Genomic DNA, 12,895 nt, shown 5'->3' with positions numbered 1-12,895 from the left:
TGGAGGTGTTACAAACTTATGGAGACATGATGATTTGTTTAAAGGAGTATAGGGTGGAGTATTGAGTGGGTTAGTGGGGGAGTAGATAGTTATTACCTGTTGGGTTTGATTACAAGTAAGAAGGTAAGAAGTTATTAGCAGATTAAGTAGAATAAGATGCTGGAGCAACATTGTGCTTGTATATAATTTGGAGTTAAGTGTTGTGTTGGTAAAGGGTGTAGGAAGTAGCTAGTGAAGGTGTGCCTGCTATAGGAATGGGACAATAGTAGGTTAAGAAAAGTAATCTGTGTTATATTTTATGGGTAATTGGCAATTATATGTATGATTGATGAGATATGATGAGTTGTTAAGGGGTGTGTTTTGTGGATTTAAATGTAGGTATGGTGGGGGGTGGGCGGTATATGGGGGCAGGGTAGGCAAGCAGAGTGAGTCCAAATGTAGGGATAAATAGTTTGTACATTAATGTGAACTTTTTGAAGATTATGAAGTTTGAAACTCAAATGTCATTCTGCAATTTTTGCAATTGTAATGATTTGCCAGGAAAACAAATTATCAGGAAAAGTTGACAAAGATGAGACAAAAACTGGACATTCTGCACAGATTAGGAAAGTTGAAAGGTATACTCACCCAAATGTCTATCGTACTGAGTCACAACAGTACAGAGATCATCCCAGTGTTATGGAAGAAAGCCACATATTCGATAAGGAAAACATCTGGACATCTTTGGAATAACTGGACATTTGGGAGGTAGGAATGTGAAGTATATGGTTCAAACACAGTACAGGACAGTGTACCCACAGTACAGAGTATTGTGATATCCCATTCCTGTGTTAATTATCTGTACCAGGACTTGGGAATGCCAAGTAAAATGATAACTCAGGGGAAGTGTGCGTATTGAATAGGGACAACACAGATAACTTGTAAGAATGAACACAGGGAGTACAGGTGAAACTCCTGCATGTACAGCAGAGGAGGGCATGTCAATGGAAGATGGTTGTAGCAGCAACACCAAGCACATATTAATAAGATACAGTCACACAATATGACATAATGGGGATGATGTATGTGTGAGATAAGCATCCTTACATGAATAATGCAGAGGACATCTATCAGGAATCTGACATGCAATTGAGGTAGGGTGCATATTGTGAAGCTGTGCAAACTGATATGCTGTATATGAGTGAACTCTCAGCAGAGATCTCTAGCATGTTGGTCACAGATAAAAGATCATGGGAAACACTGCAAGAACCAACCACAATCATGGACAATATCGGAATCCCATGCCTCTGACATAACATATGTGATGTGGATTGATAACAGATGAGCTGGCACACACACTGGACAACTAGTATGATGCATCTGCACTCTGTAAGGGTAACCACACACACTGTCCTGGTACTGTAATATCTGCAGCAGGTGTTATGAGGGACACTGCTATATCTGTATGTGACAGTATAGGCACTATAGATTAGTTGCCTTGTGTGCATGGCATATATCTGTGGCACAGTTCAGACTGTCACAAATAATATACATGTCATTAATGTTGTCGAACACTTATGTATACAGTGTGTGCATAAGGTGAAGAGATAGCACACATGCATTTGGTTTAACAACTTGATTGGTGTTCCGCACCTTCTTCATGTATACTGCCCAGTAAGAATACCTAGGTATGGACAATAAGCTGTGTGACAGTGCACTGTGACAAAGGTGGTACACTTAAGTTACACATCACTAGAATAGGTGTAGGGAGGTACATGGAGAAGGATGCATTGTACTCAGTTATTGGTGTGATGAAGACTGGAACCATGACATTCATATGCCCTCTGATGTGCATGTCCTTCACATACCCAATACTTGTCTTACAGTCAAGGGAGTAGTCAGCACTGTGACCACATGCTGGTGGATGTACCACTTATCCTGTACCCCAAGACACAGGTCACATACCTATTGGTCTGATTATAGGGTGTAATGTCCACATTATACTTGGGTGTTGTGTCTGTTTCCTGATGCAACACATTCCTCCATGTGTCTCATTAATGCAATGTAGTTGTGGCTGTGACAGCAGTCTCTAGTATGTGTTTATACTGTGTTTATTATACTAATATTACAGTTAGACTTGATTATTGTCCACAAGTTGTAGTCCTTCAGGAAGCTGTTTGGACACAGCAGGTGTATGTGATCTGTGATGTCCATCACTTAACTAAGGGGCAGCAAAGGCCTTTCAGACACCCCCAGTGTACTGACCTGATCACTGGACCTGAGATATATGTCATGCCATACATTTCAACATAGTGAGATACCACGTATGTCATACACTGGTCTAACCATTTGGTGACATAGCTCTAGATGGCCACATGTGACAGTGTTGATTGAATACCACAGTGTGACTTTTTGTCAAATGCCTTCACCTGTTCAAATGCCACACAATGATAATGTTGCCATTATGAATGCCCTGGATGACCTCTTTGAGGACATCTATCAGATGTAATGGACCTGATGTAGCAGTAACAACTCACACAGGTCTGTTGCATACACCTGGAATATTACTAGCATACATTTGGAATAGGTCCATGATGACATGTTAGTCTACCTTACAATTGAGGAGAGTCAGGCTGTCTCTATACATGCATGCATCAGGTGCTGTCCCCCCAGAACAGGTGGATAAATGCGGATGTACACACTTGTACTGGAAACATAGATCTTGTGGAGGGTGTGTTGAACTGTGTGTTGCACTGTATCAGGAAGGTGTTTGTGCTGGGTCATGCCATAGGTAATCTGTGATGTTGTCACTGGACACTGATTCCTTGTGATAAGCCTGTAGGAAGATAACATAGTGCATACTGCCTGTTGTGATCTGGCATAGGGCTTTGACACAATCACACATTCAGGTATCATTGAGAAACCCCCCAAGTTGGAGATTAAACCTTATAACAGTTGATGGGTAAACAATTGGCTTACTGACAGAACACATCATATGACAATTGTTGAATCAACCAGGATCAGTAGAGCTGTCACCATTAGAAAACCCCATAGATCTGTGCTTGGCCCTTCACTGCTTGAACTGCATTTCTTGACAGTTCAAGCTAAAGTATATGTCTTTTGGCTTTCCAGATTTGCTGATTCTTGCATATTGTTTGTAATCACTGAGTCGACTAATGGTGATAACATAGAACAGGAGGAGACAACACACACAACGGAATGGTGACAAAAGCACATACTCCACAAATAAATGCAGAAATGTGTGCTTGTAATGTTGTCCTTCTGAAAAGCATAGTCCAGGTTAATCACAGCATTGACAACAGTCCTGCTATGAAACTCAGTGATATAAGCACTGTGAACACATTTAGATAGCAATATGAACTTTGACCACCAAGTGTACAAATTGCTATCTTAGGATTGTAAGCACTATAATCAAACTACATTACAGCACTAATAGAGTATAATGCTCTTTTTTAGATATACCTCACCAGACTCATTTAGCACCTGGAAAGACCTCAGGGCTTTCTCCGCAAGATAACACATGGCCTACCCACCATGCCATGATGTATGTGGCTAGATTAACAGCCATGTCAATGCAAATGTTATTATATAGGATGGCATGACCTCTGCCTGACCTCCAGGACAGTCTTTAACCCTGTCTGGTGGAGTACTGCATATCCAAAAATGTAATATAGGTGATCACATCAGCAGTGTCTATTGAAGACAAGATAACAGTGATCCACATGCTGGTGTAAAAGGATCTTTGTAATGTCAAGCAACAGCTGTCAGACACTCCCTCCCCAAGCTGACTGCAGTGAGAATAGTACCTCTACATATCTAAGTACACAGACTACAGACCATTACTTTATACAAGTGCCACAGCTCAAGTGTGACTTGGCATGTCAGACAACAAACTACAGAATACAGTACTTTACACAAGCACCACAGCTCACGTGTGACTTGCAGTGTGTCAGGCAATACTTTATAGCTTGTAACCAAGAAGAAGCACCAAAAACCAGGGATTGTGTCACTAACAGTTTAATGACAAACCACGAACAATACACAATAACGCTGAAATATTCCACAACACGTTTGACTTTGTTGCACCTTCCGTTTTTCTTTAATACTTTATAGCTGATGACATCAGCAGTCCACATACTGGTTTAAAAGGCTCTCTGTAATGTCAAGCAACAGCTGTCCCATGCCCCCTCCCCAAGCTGACTGCAGTTAGAATAGAACCCCTACCTAAGTACACAAACTATGAATCACAGTACTTTACTCATGTGCCACAGCTAAATGTGACTTGGAGTGTGTCAAACAACAAACTACAGAACACAGTACTTTACACAAGCACCACAGCTCAAGTGCGACTTGGAGTGTGTCAGACAACACTTTATAGCTGATGACATTAGCAGTGTCTGGTGAGGTGAATATAGTGATAACAGTGTCCTACATGCTAGTGTAAAAGGCTTTCCGTAATGTCAAGCAAGAACACAAACAAACCCCCAGCTGACTGCAGTGAGAACAGAATCCCTATTTATCAATGTACAGGTTGGGAGGCCTGCATAGGCACATAGCTTCATAGATTCATATAAGTCTACTAGCCAAATACCACTAGGGTGTATAGAAGCCTAGCTATGTAAAAACACAAGTAGCCTTATTGAGCATAGTGGGATGTTATTTTTTAGCAGAGTATGTTTGTGAGCAGCACCAGCTGGCCCTCTCCATAAGGGACATAGATGCCAGCTCAGAGGTGACTGTACAATCAACCAAACAGAAATCAAGGTTGCTATTGAACAGTGTCATTGAGGGGCACTGATTCACATGCAGTGAGAGCTTATTACAGCCTCTGGGGTGATACTTATGTCCCTCATAGACGGGCTCAGTTGTTTCTGCTCACAAAATCACTCTGCTAATGACCATCTAAATATGCTTAATAAGGGTAATTGTGTTTTTACACAGTTAAGTGTCTATTGCCTTATGTATAGTGAAAACCATGTACTCCTAAAACTTACCTTACCAATACGTGAGAAATGCAAGTATACAATGAATCTAGAATAAATGCTCTCTCTGCCAAGTAACAATTAACCAGATATCAGATAGGTTGTCAGCACACACACTTCACCTCCTCAACAAAGTGCACAACACATAAACCCATATATACAGAGGTACTCATTACAAGCTTACCAAAAGAGCAGAGACCTCATAAAGCAAACCTTCTGCACACATGACAGTCCCAATGGAACCCACTACACATAAAAACAAATGTATTAGTGTCTCACCCATTAAGCTCTTAAGGCAAAGCACCTCAAAACCAATGTCTTGGTCATAGGCAAATCCATAGTGAGACACACAGATGCCCCCTTCACCAGGTTGTACAAGGAAAAAGTCACAGTCAGCTGCCTATCAGGTGCCAGGATCCACAATGTCATGCATGCACTCAGGTCTCTCAGCAACAACCACAGCTACAGCTCAGCCACACTCCATGTTGGAGTAAATGACTTGAGATGTGCCTCACTGGACTGTATGAAGAGAGATATGACTGACATCTCAGATTATGTATCCCAGACAGGTATGTCTGTAGTCTTAAGAAACATTCTATCTTCACCCAGGATAATGCCTCACTACAAATAAAATAATTATCTACTTCAACAATTGGCTTAGTTACTGGTGTCACTCCAGGAGGATCCAGTAGTTGTCAGGCTGGGATGATATGGTCAACAGACCATACTGCTTTGGTAGGGATAGACTTCATCTGTCATCCCTTGCTGTTTGATTACTGGCCAAGGTACTTGCCTCCCCATTGTTTTTTTAGGCAATGTCATAAGAACAAACTTCCTGATGTAAAAGTATCCTCAAAAGACAAACTCAAGGTTATGCTGCTTAATGCTAGGAGCCTAAGTCAGAAACAACACTCAATGGAGGCATTTATTTACGTATCTATTTATTTGCATTTGCTTACCAGGATAGTCCACTGGGCCAAGGTGAGCCCATTTTCAGTGGAGACCCAGGAGAAAAGCTCCAAAGTATAACTCTTACACAATACAAACATAGAATCATATGGGACAAACATTATACATAGCTAGAGAATAATAGAATCATATTGGACAAACATTATACAAGCATTATATATACACTATAAAGCATTGCATTACATTTTGAACAGCAAGTACAAATTCAGTGGAGAAATATTCAATGTAGGACTAATAAATGGTGATATCAGAACAGCAACATACTGCACTCATACATAGAGAGGTAGATCATGGCACAAAAACAATATCATTCAGCAGTAGGTTCAATTGGTGATAGGAAGAGCTTGATGTATAGTCTATGCTAGATGTTAAATAATAATGCATAGGTAGTATGTTTAGGCTGTGTTAAACCATAAGTGATGATTAGGAATTGAGTAGCACAGTCTAGGGATAAGAGCACCTAAAAGTATAGCATTACTTTAGACGGTAAATATACAATAGGAGTCTTACAAAGTAGAAAAAAATAGAGTGAGGATATATACAGCAAGAGAGGGAAAAGTCAGAGATGAGAAGGCAAGAGAAAAAGGAGCTCAAGTTATAGGAACTACATCCTTGATACAATTACATTGCCATAGAGAGGTGAGGTATTGTCTGAAGTATATCTTAAAAAGAGGGACATTGCTGATAGACCTTATTGATTGAGGGAGATTATTCCATAGTTTAGCTACAGTAAATGAGTAGCGCATTTGTCCTGCTGCATGGGTTGGTTTAATTATATTTAGGAGTAGGTGATTATTGGATCAGAAAGATCTGTGTGGATGATACTGTGTGAGTAGAAAAGACAAGGAAGGGCAGGTAGATGCTTTATAGATAAGTTTGTGTGCAAATGTTAGTTGAATAAGAGACAGATGATGTAATCATTCCAGCCAGTTAAGCTGGATCAGAGAGGAGCAGTGGTGAGAAGAATATCTTGCGTTTGTTACAAATTTAGCGATTCCATTGTAGCATGAGTCTAGTTTGGATTTGAAGGAGGCCTGACTATTGCTCAGGAGAGGTTCACCATATAGAAGAAAGGGGACTAGGAAGGGAGAGGCAAGAGATAACTTTGTGGAATGGTAGAAGTATTTTTGTCTATAGGGAGTTCTCAGATGTTGGTGTGTTTTTTTTAATGTTATTATGACTGTGCAGGTCAAATGTCAAGTTTATATCTATAATGAAGCCTAACCGTTTAGTATGTGGTACGACTTCAGTTATCGTGCTGTTTTTGTCTTGGGTGGTGACATTTTCCTTGTTTAGTGGAGTGAATTTTTTAGGTAGGAAAAGAACAGGTTTTGTTTTGTTGGGATTTAGGGCAAGATGGTTGTTAGACATCCATATCTCTGTACTAGTAATGGCATCTTGTGTGGGTTGGTGTAGTTCAGATGTTGAGTTGGCAGCACAGATGATTGTAGTTCATCTGCATATTGGACGACAGTACTTTGGGTAAGAGAGATATGAAAGTTATTGATAAAGATGCAGAACAAGAGGGGCCCTAGTATGGATCCTTATGGATCACCTGCAGTGGTGTTGAGGAAAGGTGAGAATAAATTTTGCCATTTGCTTGATTGTTGCCTGTTTGTGAGGTAGTTTGAGAACCAATCTAAGGACTGGGATGAGATGTCTATATCAGACAGATAGTTTAGAGAGAAAGAGAGAGTGAGAGATGGTATCAAAGGCCTTAGAAAGGTCTAAAAAGTGGGTGAAGATAAGTTTACCATCTATTGGGCATGGTTAACTGTGTCAGAGAATGATATAAGAATGATATAAGCTGTAGTTGTGCTATGGCCTGGCCAAAATCCATGTTGAGTGGGAAAAAGGATTTGGTTGTGAAGCATATAGCGAAGCAGTTGGGTGTGGATGCACTTTTTTAGGATCTTAGAGATGGGTCAGAGGATAGCAATAGATCGGAAGTTGAAGATGTCTATGTTACTGCCTCCTTTATGCAGAGGCAGAATATATGCCTTTTTCCAAATCGTGGGTATATAGGATTCCATAATATATCTGTTAATAATAATGTTGGTGGGAAAGGCAATAGAATTTGCAGTAGTTTGTAGGAACTCAGCAGGTAGGTTGTCTGGGGCATTGGTACAAGATTTAAGTTTCTGGAGCAGCTTTTTTATTGTGTTGGTAGGGATAGGTGAGAGAGACAGAGTTTGGTGTAGGGGAAGAAGGGGCATCTTGGGTTGAGGTTGGAAGGAAAGGTGGTAGTTATATTGGCAATAGTACTGATGAAATAGGAGATAGAATATAGCTATTTCTGTGGGTGTTTTGTCAGGGTTTGGGCAAGGATTGTTATTTGACCCTGGGTGTAGTAGGGGAATTGATGGTTGATTTTTCAGGTCTTGTTTATACAGGTTTTGTAGAGTTAGGTAGTGATCTTTTTTGACTAGTCACTTTACTTGATTATGGAGTTGTTTATATTTTGCCAGGTTGGTGACATTTGTTTTTTTGCCAATGTTTCCAACCTTATCCCTTGCAGTCATTAGATGTTTAGTGGGTTTTGTGAGCCAGGTGGTGTTTTTAGTTTTTACCCTCCATAGAGTGAGCAGAACCTGGCTGTCTAGGACCTTAAGAAATGTACAGCTAAAGAATTCAATTGCTTCATTTAGGGGAAGGAATTTTAATGAGTTCCAATTAATATGTTGTAAGGTGTCATTAAATGTGGTGGGACAGAAATAGGATAGATCTCTAGTTTGTAGTGATGTCTGCTAACTGATGAAGTAGTTTTTTAACTATAAAGGCAGGTAAGTGGTCACTTATGGTATTAGGGAGAGTTCCTGTGGATGCAATTTTTCTTGGGTCAGAGACTAATATCCAATCTAGGATAGAACCACTGTTGTTGCTTTTGTTTGATCTAGTTGTGTCATTAGTTGGGTAGAGGTATATACCTTGTTGTTGGAGGTGTGATTTTGGTGGGAGATGTCAAGCCAATTAATATTGATGTCTCCTAAAATTATACTTTCATTTTCAATATTGTTTGAAGACCATGACAGTATTTCCTCTAATACTGGAATGTTATTGCCAGGAAGAATGTATAACACAATAATACAGATATTTTTGCAATTGTTTATTCTAAAGAAGGAGACTAATATTTCAGCTGAGGAGAATTGTGGGATAGGCTTGGTATATGATATATTAGAGAAAGTGTTAGGACATATCAGACAGACTCCTCCATCTTTTTTATGTGATCGGTCTAATTTTAGACAGGCAAAGCCTGGGGATAGGAACTCCGTATCTTTAATATAGGACTTCAGCCATGTCACATTGATGTCTATGATGTCTATGATGTCAAGTTTGTTATGAGCTATTCAAGAGTGGAATTTTGGTATTTTGTTCCTGATACTTTGGAGGTTAATGGTTGTGATATTTAATGATTTATAGGAGTTGGGGGGTGTAGGAGGGGTTGTGCTTGGACCAGGGCTGGGGTGTATGTCTTCACTATGGGATAGCTTAGAGTTTGTGGGTGGAAAAGAATAGAGTTCTTGTCTTCTTTTTTGCATTTATTGAGTAATTATGAGCTAAGGTGGTGGTGTTTTAGTTAAGGGATTAAAAAGTGTGGGAAGAAATTGTAGTTTTGAGCATACTATTAACTCTGTGGCATATAGGCTAGAGAATATGTTAGAAAAGCTGGCAGGTGACATTTTATTGTGTGTTATAGTGGCTGTAGGATAGTGGGTGATATAGGTATCTTATAGGTTCATAGGTTCATAGGTTGGTACTGAGCTATCTGCCCGAAGGCATATATTAGCCCAGTCACATTGTACGGTATCTTAAAGTGAGGTTAGTTGCAGTAGGAGGAAGAATGATAGAGACAGGGTGAAGAGTATAGTGTTAGAGGTAAGTAACATAGTACAGAGTGGGAATGGAGGTTGTGGAGTAGTTTAGGTAGAATTTAAGATTTGGAGGCTAGAGGGAGGCTTAGGTAGAAGTTAGAAGTTTTGGGAGATAGAGGAAGTGATATCTTAGGATGAGGCTGACAATTAATATGTAGGTGGTAGTTGTAAACTGATGATGTGTTGTAGGTGTGAGTGGGAATTATGTATGTGTCTTTGATCGGTGGAAGTAAAGTGATGGGAGGAGTTCATGTTAGAATAAATGCAATGGAAAGGGAGTGGGTGGGAATGGGGGTAGGATAGGTAGCAGACTGAGCCCAATCATAGCAAAGTCAAATAGAGTGGGTTGAAATAGGAGGGCTGAGCAGAGCAGAAAAGAAAAACAATCAGTAAGGTGAAAGTCAAGGAAAAAATGAGATGCACAGTTTAATGTTATAACAGTAACAAGTGGAGTGATAGAATTGCTTAAGTTACGATCTACTTCTTAAGGCTTGTAAGTAAAACTATTTGGAAAATAAAGCGCTATTGAAACAGGAGACTGTTCAAAAGGTTAAAGAACAAAATCTTCCTCTTAAGGTTAGCAAGAAAGAAACATAGGAGAAAGTAGAAACGTAGTATTAACAGTCAAGCAGTATGGTTAAGAAACGAGGGGCGGGTCCTAGGGTGTGCAAGCCTCAGGTGTAACAGCAATGTTTTAGTAAGTAATTATTGAGGGTAGTCTATAAATCTACACTTGCTATTATTATTGAGCTTGTAGGTGTCAAATATTGCTTGTTCATTTTTGCATCAATAAATTCCAAAATCATGCCATGTACACGGTTTTAAAAGGTTTCATCTTAAAACTTACACAAAAGCAAACTCAACTACATTAATATTTGACCTCTGTCTAGTGCAGGTAAATAGATATTAGCTGTTGTTTTTATAACATTAATTTATATAGATATAATAAGCCACAGTGGTACAGCGGTAGCATTGTTACCTCACAGCAAGAGGTTCTCCTGTTCGATTCACGGCTGGAGTGCCTTCTGTCTGGAGTCTGCATGTCCTCCCCACAGTCGAGAGGCCTTCAAAAGACATGCGTGAATGGGTGTGCCTTCGCTGAAGATTGGGCGTCAGGCTGGCAACTTGGCACCATAAAAATCAACTGCCAATCATTAGCGGACTGGAGTTCCACTGTGGCGACCCCTAACCGGGAAAAGCCGAAAAGACAAACAAACAACAATTTATAGAGATATAATTTTCACATTTTTCTAAATATCACAACAGCCAGGCAATGGAGACAGAATTCCTTAGCCTCATATGAAACCTCTCAGCTAGATCAATAAAATGCTACTGACAGTATATGTATAACTTGAGTGGTTGCTGAGATATTGTAAGTTGTTTACAAAATATTACAAATATAATAGTTACTGTGACATATAATTTGGATTAAGATCTAGAATCTAAAGAATACTACCACTATAAAAATGATTTGTACTGAAGAGTTTGCCATTTATACTTCTTTCATGACTCCTACGGTTCCAGAGATATGAACATTTGTTTGAAATGTGAGGACATAATTTGCTTCTGTCAAAAGGCTTATGCTCCACCCATTGGAAGTTACAGTACAAACTTCCTGAGGTCCACTGGAGGGAATGAGTTAAGGCTAGCAAGAAAGAAATGTAGGAAAAAGTAGAAAAGTAGTATTAAGAGTTAAGCAGTATGGTTAAGAAAGTGTGGGGGGGTCCTAGGGTGTGCAAGCCTCAGGTTTAATATCAATGTTAGTAAGTAATTATTGAAGGTAGTCTATAAACCAACACTTGCTATTATTATTGAGCTTGAATAGTGCTTTGAGCTGGAGCCCCTTGCTGAGGTCCAGAGTTCAGGGGGAGATGCATCAGTAAATCAAGACATCCCCAGTACCTGCCCCCTTCCCTTATCTCTAGGGAACAAATCATCACTGCCCTCTCAAAGGCAAAAAATACAGCCTCCATGGAACCAGATAACATCCCAGGCTGCATTTTACATGAACTCAGGCATGAACTTGCAGCACCATTAGGTATCGTAGTCAACCATAGCTTGAATACCAGTGTTGTCTCAGCTGAGTAGAGGACAGCCACTGTCATCCATTTACACAAAGATGGAGTGCCCATAGATTGAAGAATTATAGACCCATCAGCCTAACTAGCCTGATCTGCAAGGCCATGGAACAGATTATCATGGACCTCATTAACAGGGACATTGGCAATCTCCAAACACTCGACCCCATGCAGTCTGGCTTTGTCAAGGGGAGGTCATGTCTGTCAAATCTGGTTGACTTATTTGAGACAGTCACCAAAGCCATGGATGAGAGGAAGATGGGTCACACCATGTACCTTAACCTGGCCAAAGTCTTCAACACTATTCCCCACTTGGGCATAATAGATAAAATGAAAAACAGTTGAACACTTCAGCACACAAATAAAATAAAAAATATAACCAAAAAGCAAGAAGCAGGGCCACACAAAAAGGAGGTTTAAATTTTACTCCACCACTGGTACCTCATCCATTCACCTTCAATGGATAAAACACAGTGTCAAACCATCAACATTTATACACAGGTTCAAACCCCAATCAATTCAATACACAAATTAATGAGATTAATTAAACAATTAAATAGTAAATTCAACTTTTTACATTTTTAAAGTGCTACCAACACATTTACTAAAAACAGCCATAAGAAACATCAAGCTAATCTATTTAAATGTTATCATTTTTTAAATGCCTAACCAATATAATAAATTTATGATAGTAAATTCATAACGTTTTTCTTTGTTTTTTAAATATTTATAAAAAACATTTGAATATTGAATCTTAAGTACACACATATAAGTAAGCAGTTAATACACACACATTTTATTTTATTTTACAAATTTACCTCAACATTGAGACCCCTAGAAATAGTGCCCCATAAGTGAGAATAAATTTACTTTCTAATTCATTAAGCCTCTTCACAATATCACCCCCACTAGATGAAACAGGTTGTGCCAAAATGCTAAAGAAAAACTCTCACGACTAGGCGTCAATCCATATGATATCAGATGGGTAGCAAAC

Source organism: Protopterus annectens, chromosome 10.part0 (genome assembly GCF_019279795.1).
Source record: "Protopterus annectens isolate FY-2018-M chromosome 10.part0, PAN1.0, whole genome shotgun sequence".
Classification (NCBI taxonomy): Eukaryota; Metazoa; Chordata; order Ceratodontiformes; family Protopteridae; genus Protopterus; species Protopterus annectens.
This window is presented reverse-complemented; position numbering follows the sequence as displayed.